Here is a 9,846-nt window from a genome sequence, read left to right as displayed (position 1 = left end):
TTAGAGCAATTCCCAGCAGTAGAATTTTATAATAAATTAATATTAGTTTAAACATATGCTTCCCTCCTGTATTGCATGCATAGGCTGCTGTTGCTGAGCACGCTGCATGAAACAGACCATGAAGTTGGTGCAGGCACAGAGCAGGAGAGGGTAGGGATGTGATCCCAAGTGCTGTGCAGAGCCAGGCCCAGCTTGCTGCAGAGCAGGACTTTGTGGTCAGTTATCATGCACCAGCCACCTCGTTTGCAAAATAGAAGTATAAACCTTCCACCGGTAACTCTTACCTGAAAATAAATGAAGACTGGTTTCGCCAGCTAACTCAGTTCTGTATCATGCCTCCGGTTAGTTTACAGAGGCTTTTGACACCATTCAACTGAGTGTTGTTTGTCATTGTGTTATCAAGTAAGTTTGAAAAGTAGATTGAGATGTTTTTAATGCTGCTTTTTCTATATTTTTAAAATACTGCTGAGAACTAAATGCCTTTTTGAAGGAAGAATAGTTAACTCTGTCCCACAGGTTTGCCAGTGAGCTTCTTGGGGCCATCTGGAAAGATGATCTTAAAATGTACCTTGTCAGTTCCCTTTCTCAGTATGATAAAAAAAATACACTCTCTTTCCCATATGTTGTCATAGAGGAATATTTTCCCATTGAACAGGAACATTTCTTTTCATAGTAAAAGAAAGGAAAATGTAAAAATCCTTTTGCCTGAACTTGGCAAAAAATTTCACTGTCTAATGGTGCCACCATATGTTGCTTGCTGAAGTGATAGCTCTTAGGGGACCCTGGTGCTGCCAGGTTCTGCAAAATATGTTTTGGTATTAGAAATTATAACAAAAAACTGAAATACACAGCTCTTGGGATTCTCACATTGTTTATGATTTGTTTCCTGAAGTGCAGGAGTGATTGCATTTGGACCAGTGTTGCCCAGGCTGTGTGTTTCATGGCAGCATGTGAAGCTGTTTTAAGAGATTTTCCTAATCACTGGCCCACAGAAGAAGCTGGGGAATTTGTTTGTTGGTCATATATTTTAAATACACTAGTGTCAGATTGCCATCATAAGAGAACACCAGTATAAGATGAGCTCAATTAGAACTAGGAGGGTCTTCAAAAATAAATTACAGTAGTCACGCTTGTACAAAATTTTTTGACAGATTACTATCTAGTCATTGTTAATAGTCCTATACTTGGGTTTTTTTTCAAGGCTTTGGCTAGCCCTGCAGAAATCAGAGAATAAAAATACCTTTCCAGTTTTCTACATTCCTCATCAATCCTTATGTAATTACAAAAATGCTCAGGATTTAAGAAAATCTTTCCGAATGAGAGAATTAGGTTTGAATTTTATGAATCTTGAGCTGAGTTATGAATTAAGTTGCTGTCTTCTATATCTTTTTAATGTTTTTACAATACAGGTAGGAGACACTTTAATTAAGATGCTGTGCTTTATTTAAGTAAGTGAACCAGGATGCAGAAGAGGAATATGCATTCCAGCATTTAGCTGTGGCTTTTTTCTGCACTGTTGCTATGGAGAAGCATATAAATACCAGAGACTGATTTTACTTCCCTTATAGATGGCATTGAAATCCAGATAAAAATGGTAAAGAAGAGTTATTGTAGGTGGGTTTTATCATGCAGAGGAAGGTTTTGGATTGGGTTCAGGCACAGACTAGCAACAAAGGAGAATCAGAAGGTGCTGTGTCAAAGCAATCTGACACCTTTATGCTATGGGATAGAAGCTGAATTCAAGCGTCCGTTGTATTTGCAGATTTCTCTTTTCCAATTTTTTTCATAGTGTTATTAGGTATTAGCTTGTATGTACTGGGCCATTTGTATAAAATCAAGTACAAGCATAGAAGAAAGAACTTTAGAAGCACAAATCATCCACTGCTGTGTGGATGGTGTGGAAACCACACAGCTGCTTAGGAGCTGGAACCTGAATAAATTGTTTCTTCATGTGATCACTCACATTCTTTTCACGTCTATCCTTTTTCTTTCCTTGTCTACCAAATTGCCTCAAAGGTGTCAGTCATGCTGGACACCAGCCTATGGCCTCCTGAATTCCATCAGTGCTGTGCATCTCCTTGCCGTTGCTCCTCAACCTGTTCTTTGGGCTGGACTCATCTATACTCTTTCCTTGGACTGTTGTCTTCCAGTCCTTTTCTTTGGGGACTTAAGTCACTGTAATTATTTCTTAGTATATCAGAGTGGCTTCCAAAGATTTCAAGGCCCTTAACTGATAACTCCAGCTGATGTGTGAGAGACACCTTTGGCACAATTTAAACTTAAAGAAGCTTCAAAGAGTGACTCTGGTTTCTCTTAGCAGGTATTTTCAATGCCTGGAATTTTTATTCCGCATTGAGATCTCTCTGGAGAGATCCTAATGGTTAACAATAGGATTGGAAATAACACATATCACCACAGGAGTCTGCCACCTCTTTCTTACATAATGAGATATAAAAACAGGAAGTTTTTGTTCAATTCAACAGCAAAAAAAATGGGCAGTACAGAACTACTGAATAACAGTTACAGCTTAGCATTCATACAATGGGATATTTGGGGCAGCTTTGCGTCAGTAGTTCACTGACCTTTTAAGATTATATATTTAAGGCTTTTAAGATCAAATGCTTAAGGCTAAAATGACTTTTATGATTTTTCAAAAAACATAAACCCCCCCTACAGAATTGACGACTTCACAGTGAACTAAAATTTTACATCTGTAAAGAACGTAGCTTAAAAATGTGCTTACCACTTTGCCAGTAGGTACATTCTCCCCCTGACTAAGCAAATTGCACTTGTGTCTTCAGAATTAATATCTGCTGTGACAAGGAATAATTAATAATTCTGTTTAAATTCCCTTTGTGTCTGAGATTCTGATACTACAGTCCTTCACTGTGATAAACATTCTGCTTATCTGAATTTGCCTCAAAGAACTGTCCTGTATTTTAATAGATAAATAATCTGTGATTCACAGGTAAGCATTAATTCCAGCCTACTATTGATGTCTTCCTAAATGTAAGAGCAGGTTTCCAGTGAAGCCCACCAGCTGTACCTGTCTGTGCTTGCTGACAGGTGCTTTAGGTGACAGCCAGCGCTGTACTCAGAAGAGATCCCAGTTCCCCTGCACACAGGTGTGACCAGAGGTAGAGGGGACAGGGATGTTCCCGAGTAGCAGTGGCACTGCCAGCTTACCCAGTGCACTGGCATGAGCACAGTTACTGCCTCGGGGCAGCAGAAGACAATTCCAGTACAAGAGTCATTTCCCCTGGCTTTTCATTTTACTCTTCCCTCAGCAGTTCTTCCTGGTCATAAATCTGAGGGAGAAGGGGCTTCTTTGGGACCTCTTGGGCACAGTTATTGCAGCATAAGGCATTATTCATCACTAAAACAATTAATTAATGTGCAAATTGCATCATCATTTGCTGAATCCTTTGGTGGGAAAAGCAATACCTCTGTTAAAACTGCCATTTATAGAAGTCACGCATAACAGACTTGCATATTTGTTTTTCACTAGCAAACCTTGAGTTAAATTTTTTTGTATAGTGTTGTTATTCGGTTGGATTCAGAAGCATCCTGCTTTCAGATTTTGCTGTTTTGTGTAATTTGTCATGCTACCACTGCACTTAATGTACCTTTTCTTTTTTCCCTTCTCTCACAGCAAATGAAGCTTGCATCTGAATCGCTGAAAGAGTAAAGACAAGGGAGAGAGGGTGAGGAAGGCAGCCACATGTGAGAGCAGGCACTGCTGGAGCACTGGTTTGTGGGGATGTGGTAGCTCTCTCTGCCATCTATTCAGCAGGTGGCACCTGCTTGTATGATACTGCCAGGCAGCCAAAAAGGATTTTTTCTCCTGCTCTCTTTGTTTCTTGTATGCAACTGTTTGTGAAGCTAACACCAAATAAAGCACTCCAGCTCATGCTAGGCCTGGCTGAAATCTGCTGGACTCACTGTGCTTCAAGTGAGTAAGCATCCAGAAGCTATCTAAAAATTTTCAGCTGCAACTTTGTAAAAGAAAAAATAAAGAAGGTAGACTAGTATTTAATTTACTGTATACTGCCCATTTGGGGTTATTTCCCCTTTTGTTCCTTTATTTCAATACCTGATCAATCCTGTATTATTTCAAAGACTTGCTTATTAGCAGCTGTTTGCACATAGCAAATGAATTTAAGTACTTCATATATTGCATAATGAAATACATGATTGTTCCGTATATAGTCTGAGAAACAGTTGAGCATAAATATTATAAAGTATGCACTATATACTCCTGTGTGCTAGTTATCTAAATAAGCCCCAGCTAAAATCTTTTCAAAAGCTGGTAAAAAAACATTCAGAAGGAAACAGATTGTTGTTTATAAAGTAACTTAATGACTTCATCATTACTTCATAATAATGAAGTTATTTATGAAGTGTATTTATTTTTTAATTTACGTTGGATTTTCTTACCGCTTCCCTGGCTCTTGAACTGCAGTATTGTATGAATGGATCTTATGGTCAAAGGAACTGATAGACAAATTAAACTTGATACTTGATATACCAGTACTCGTTTATGTAGTGAATGTCTGATTTTTTTTTTTTCCTTGGATTTCACAAAAAGGCAATTTTCCCAATGTTTCATTGTTTTCTGACTGTAATAGGACCAAAATCTAGAGTGTTTGCTACTGTGACCTTGAGACAGTTTAGTTTCTCTTTCTTTGACCTTCATCTTTGGTAGATGTAACTTAAGTGTTTGCAATAGTTGCTGGAATTAGTTTGAAAAAATCTGCTGTTACAGTAATTAAGGTATTTTTGTGCCTACTTTGCATATTTCAGATTTTTGCCCCAGGGCCCCCACAGCAGAGTAACGTAACTAAGTGAAAATAATATGTTCTGTCTGGGATTTAAAATTAGCATTCCTGAAACTCTGCAAGTGTGACTCCATTCTCCTGGGACGAGGAGCAAAACTGCTGTAGCTGCTGCCTCTGTTCTTGCTTCTCCCTCTGTGTCCCCCATGATGCTATTTCAGGGGCGTCTCACATGCTGCTGCTGTTTCACGGGCTGTTCTGGAGCTGTGGCAGGGTTGTGGCTGCACAAGCTCTGCCCTGAGAAACCAGAGGTAGTCTTTGAGGGGAGTATGTCTCCCTTCCTTTAGTCCTGTATAGGTTCCTCAAACTGAAGCTTTTTTTTTGGAGGGGAGAGGACCAGCAAGTGCTCCATGAAAGCACCCCAGCTTTGCAGTTTAGAATTCTGCAAAACGGACTTTGTGGTTACCCTTGTGGTCCTCCCGTGGTCCCATTTTCTGTAGACTAACATGAGAAGCTCTAGTAAGGTTGAAGGACCCAGTGATCTAAGGCTAGCTGTTGCCACTGCCTTGGGCAAATGCCTAAATGGGGCTAATACTGTTCTTTCAGTGGAGCCTCTGTGTAAAGCTAGTAGGTCTGAAGGAATTATGACCTTCCATGGGGTGAGTGAAAGGTATGGGAATCCTTTGTTTTACAGGGATTATTTATTGCTGTGTTTTATATTGTTTGAAATTGGGTTTGGGGATAGTTTTTGGTTGTTTACATTCATAATAGTCATTTATTTTCATTTCTCACCTGAGGGGAAAAAATATTTGTCTACATCCTTCTTCTGAATTTCTTTGTATTTTCTTTCTGCTGAAAAAATGGAATTTTTTAATCTGTAAAACTTGTGGGATGCTAGGGAGTAAACTGGCACAAAAAATAATCTGTTGTCTGACGACAATATTAGAAAGAATAAATATGTACCAGTAACTGCCATTCCTAAACTGTGTAATCTAATCTACATGTGTTCCTAGGCTGGGTAACTGTGTCCCCGAGGCACACACCAGTGAAGCCTTGGGGACTTCTCCCATGGTGCTCTGGCCATCCCCTGGTGCAGAGTTGATGGGTGAGGCCATTGGTCTGTTTTTCTCAACGTGCAGTAGAGAATGGCACAGGAGGCTACAGGCAAAGGGGAAGGTGCTGAAGTGGAAGGGAAAAAGGCCACCTAGAGCAGAGGTTCCGTGTGTCTTCTGTTTTCTTCCTTGGCGTCACGGGGCAGATTTCATACAGCAGCAGCTGAAGCTCCAGCTCCAGCCCTTCAGGCAAATAGTGGTGGCGTCATGCAGGGGTGGTGGAAAGTGTGAACAGACTCCAAGCAGCTGTTTTGGGACTGGGCCCCGCACAGCTTGTGCTTTGCCATTATGGGTGGTGAGGTTCATGGCACAGCCCGTTACCCAGCTAGAGAGACCCCCTGCAGAGACAGCCTTGGCTCTGGACCCTTCAGAATTGCAGGCATGGATGGGTGGTAGTTCTTCCAGTGCCTGAGTCTAAGAAATAAAGTAAGTTCAACTCTGGTCTCCAGCTTTAGGGAGAAACCTAGATTGAGTCTGGAGGCTTGGGAAGACAGCTGTAAATGGTAAGGTTTGAATTTTACACATCTGAGCAGCAGCAATTACAGCCAAGAACACTGTTTTTAAGGAAAAGGGCAGTCACGCGCAATTTACTGGTGATACAAAAGTTTTCTTATCCAGAAATTATGTGAGCCACAGGTCTAATTGCAAGGCCCAGAGGAATCTGCTGACTCAAGATTTCCACTGTACTTTCCAGTCTGCAGCACCTCCTGTGAACTTGAGGACAGTCGAAGAGGAAAATACTGGAATCATGACATAAGGGAAGGTTCCTCTGCAAGCAAGCTGGGTATTTCAGCCTACCTCACTCTGAGGGAATCAGCCTCACATCTCCTTCAGGAAGACAGACTTGCACTGATTTGGTTTACATCATTATTCAACTAAGCAAAACCAGTGGGATCTATGCCTACTACTGCCAAGTGCCTCATCCCAGAGTTGGAGGGGTGAGCACCAGCCTCAGGCTCGAGCTGACAGCAGAACCGGGTGGCTCCCATGTCAGCCCTGATGGCTGATGCCCTTGAGGGAGGAGGGATCACCCTACACCCAGCTGCTTGATATGATACACAGAGGTGATGGTATCTGTCATCACTGGTGTGATGAGAGCAAGCCTGGTTGTAGTGTAAGAGAGCTCATCAGTCCTTCCTGCTAGCTCCCAGGCCTGCAGTGCTGAGCTGAACCTCTCCCAGGCCTTGCACACTCCAGCTGAGTGCATGTGGCACAGAAAAGCCCAGAGAAAAAAACAGATCCTTCCCTCCTGCCTTCCCCAGCCCCCTATTTCTCAAGAGTAGCGAGGGGAACGAAACAGGAAGATGTTATACAAGGGTTTCCTGAAATTAAGGAGATCTGACATGTCTGAGATTCTAGCAAAGTCCTCAGATAAGCTCCATGCTTTTTACACCCACTATCAAGTACACTTACAATTTTCATATAACATAATTCTTCTACCATCTAGGAAAGCAGAGATTTTTTTTTTCCTCTATTATAATAGACTTTACTCTGTCCCTAATTGAGGGTTCCTGACTTCTAGAAGTTGAAGTCAGTAATACATGCAGATAGACTAAACCAAGTCAACTTGGTACAAGTAATTACAATTTGAAACTAAATGAAAAGAGCTGAGGCTCTGCTTCAAGAAGGGAGCAGGCTAAAGAGCTACAAAGACATTGCTCTGGCTGCTCCTGAGGGAGCAGCCTCACTGACTGAAGGCAGCAGGCAACTAAACTAGTGAGTTGCTGTAAGGCTTCCCCAAGTACAGTCACATCAAGGCAGTATTACTCAAACACCTTGTAGTGAGAGCAAGTCCTGACCTGGAACTGGCAGCAGACAGAGCTGTTCTGATTCATCCACATAAACAGAACAGGGTCATACTGCAATGTCCCAAACATGAGACAATGAAGCCAGCCTGATAGCCTTTCCCAGAGAAGTTTATCACCAGCCATGGGCTGTGGGATTTCTCTGTAACCGACTAGCACATTTATTTGCTGATGAAAAATTCATTAAAGAAGTGTGACCTGTGTGTACCAGCTACTGAGGTGCTATGGCTTGGCCTTGTGGTTTTAAACAGGAGGGAGGGTAGTACCAGATGTCTTATACCTGTCCCAGCTCAGGCACGGCCCCAGCCCCAGGAGTGCCTTGGCCACGTCGTGCCTGCTACTGCCTCCACCCCATCCTGCACCAACCAGAGTTGGGAAGCTCCCCAGCAGCAGCAGGGTCCCAGATGCTAGCTGTGTGAAAAGGTGCCCGCAGGCTTCTGCCAGTCCTACATTAATTACATGCAGTTACATAACCTGTTGATAGCATAAATTCATTCATTAAGCCATCCAGAGCTGCCAGAACAGCACCAGGTTTGCTAAGAAGGCAAGCTGGACATGTGTGTCAAGAGTTCTCCAGCTGAACAGCACCGTGTAAAGTTTACTGAACCATTTGAATCCCTCTGAAGCTCTGCCTCAGGGAACAGCTACCCCAACCTCCAAACAAACAGCTAGTTTAGCAGGTGCCAACTGTGACAGCTTTTAAGACCAAATGAACGCGTTTGATCTGTGTGAGGCAATAACCAGAAGCGCTGCCAGGAGTGTGCAGCCACACACAGAGTCACATTTTTCAGGGCAACGGAGCTTACGTTTCTGCTACTCTCTGTTTTTGTTTGTTACTCTACGTGAGGTTGAGTAGTGCTGTTCAGTGTGAGCCGTTCAGTGTCTGCAGGACTGAGAATCTGCTCCCAGCATCATGTCTCCAGGAGTTCTGACCTCCCTGAGCTGCAGCCTGGGGACTCGGCCCAGAGCTCGTGCCAGCCTGTGAACACTGAACACCAGCAGTAACGAGCAACACTGACATGCGAATCACAGGTTATGCATCATCAAGATACCACTTTTATTAACTGGATTTTCAATTTCTGTCACACATAATGAATGTTTATACAATGAAAAAGCCAAACATTGCTAGAAGCAATAAGATTAGCTGATATTTCTGTACCCTCTTACACACACACACACACACAGAGATTCTTTCTTGGTGAGAAATTTTATATTTCTGTTCATTAATAATGCTTATTTATACTGCTACTCTTAAAATTCCATGTCAAGATTGTCACATCTTAAATACAGATTAAGTTGCTCTTAGAGGTACATTTTTAAATCTATTTTTATATACACACATACAGGAAAATACAAGACTAATTGTTTTTCCACATGATGTAATTTATACACTACTGTAACTATATGCAACTTTTAAAGACATGTTAAGGGGTACAAAAAAAACCTGTTTACTTGCTCTAAATAGTTTGGTCCAATAGTATCTTAATGTAGTGGTTATTCTCGCCCTTCCTTTTACAGAACGACATGACACGACAGACACCACATGCACAATCATTCACCTATCAACACAGGGGTAACGGACACCAGTCAGACTAACGTTTGTACACCCAGAGGTTCAACCAACCACACACGACTCTAAGGCTATAGTACAACTATGCAGCATAAATGGTCAACACTGCTGTTCTAAAGTGAGCACCGTATATACAGTTGTATATAAAAACATTGGAAACAAAATACAACCGGGGTTAGTTAAAAGGTGCCATTCCAAGGCTGTACATAGTATCAGGAAAGAGTATTTACAATGCTTGGAAAAAAGCTGCAACAAATAAGTTTATTGCCAATGCCCCTTATAAACTCGTCTCCTACTTGGATGTTCTGCTCACTGTCTGTGAACCACACATCTCAATTCTGGCCCTTGGTAAGATCCCTGCTCAAGAATTTCAAGCAAATGTGTTCTATGGCTTCACCCACACATCTATTCGTGCAGCTTTTCATTTATAAATATAACGCTGACTAAATTGCAACTAGAGTTTAAAACTTAACATAGTAAAACACGTGTCTGTTGCCTTGTTCAGGAAGCAGAGCATAAAACCCCTGGCTAGGCTAACCAGTAAGATTGCCCCATGCAATTCAGACACTCTTACTGAAGCCCAC

The sequence above is a fragment of the Merops nubicus genome, unplaced genomic scaffold, assembly GCF_000691845.1.
Source record: "Merops nubicus isolate BGI_N331 unplaced genomic scaffold, ASM69184v1 scaffold6197, whole genome shotgun sequence".
NCBI classification, from domain to species: Eukaryota; Metazoa; Chordata; class Aves; order Coraciiformes; family Meropidae; genus Merops; species Merops nubicus.
The sequence above is the reverse complement of the archived record's forward strand: the minus strand, read 5'-3'. Positions refer to the sequence as shown.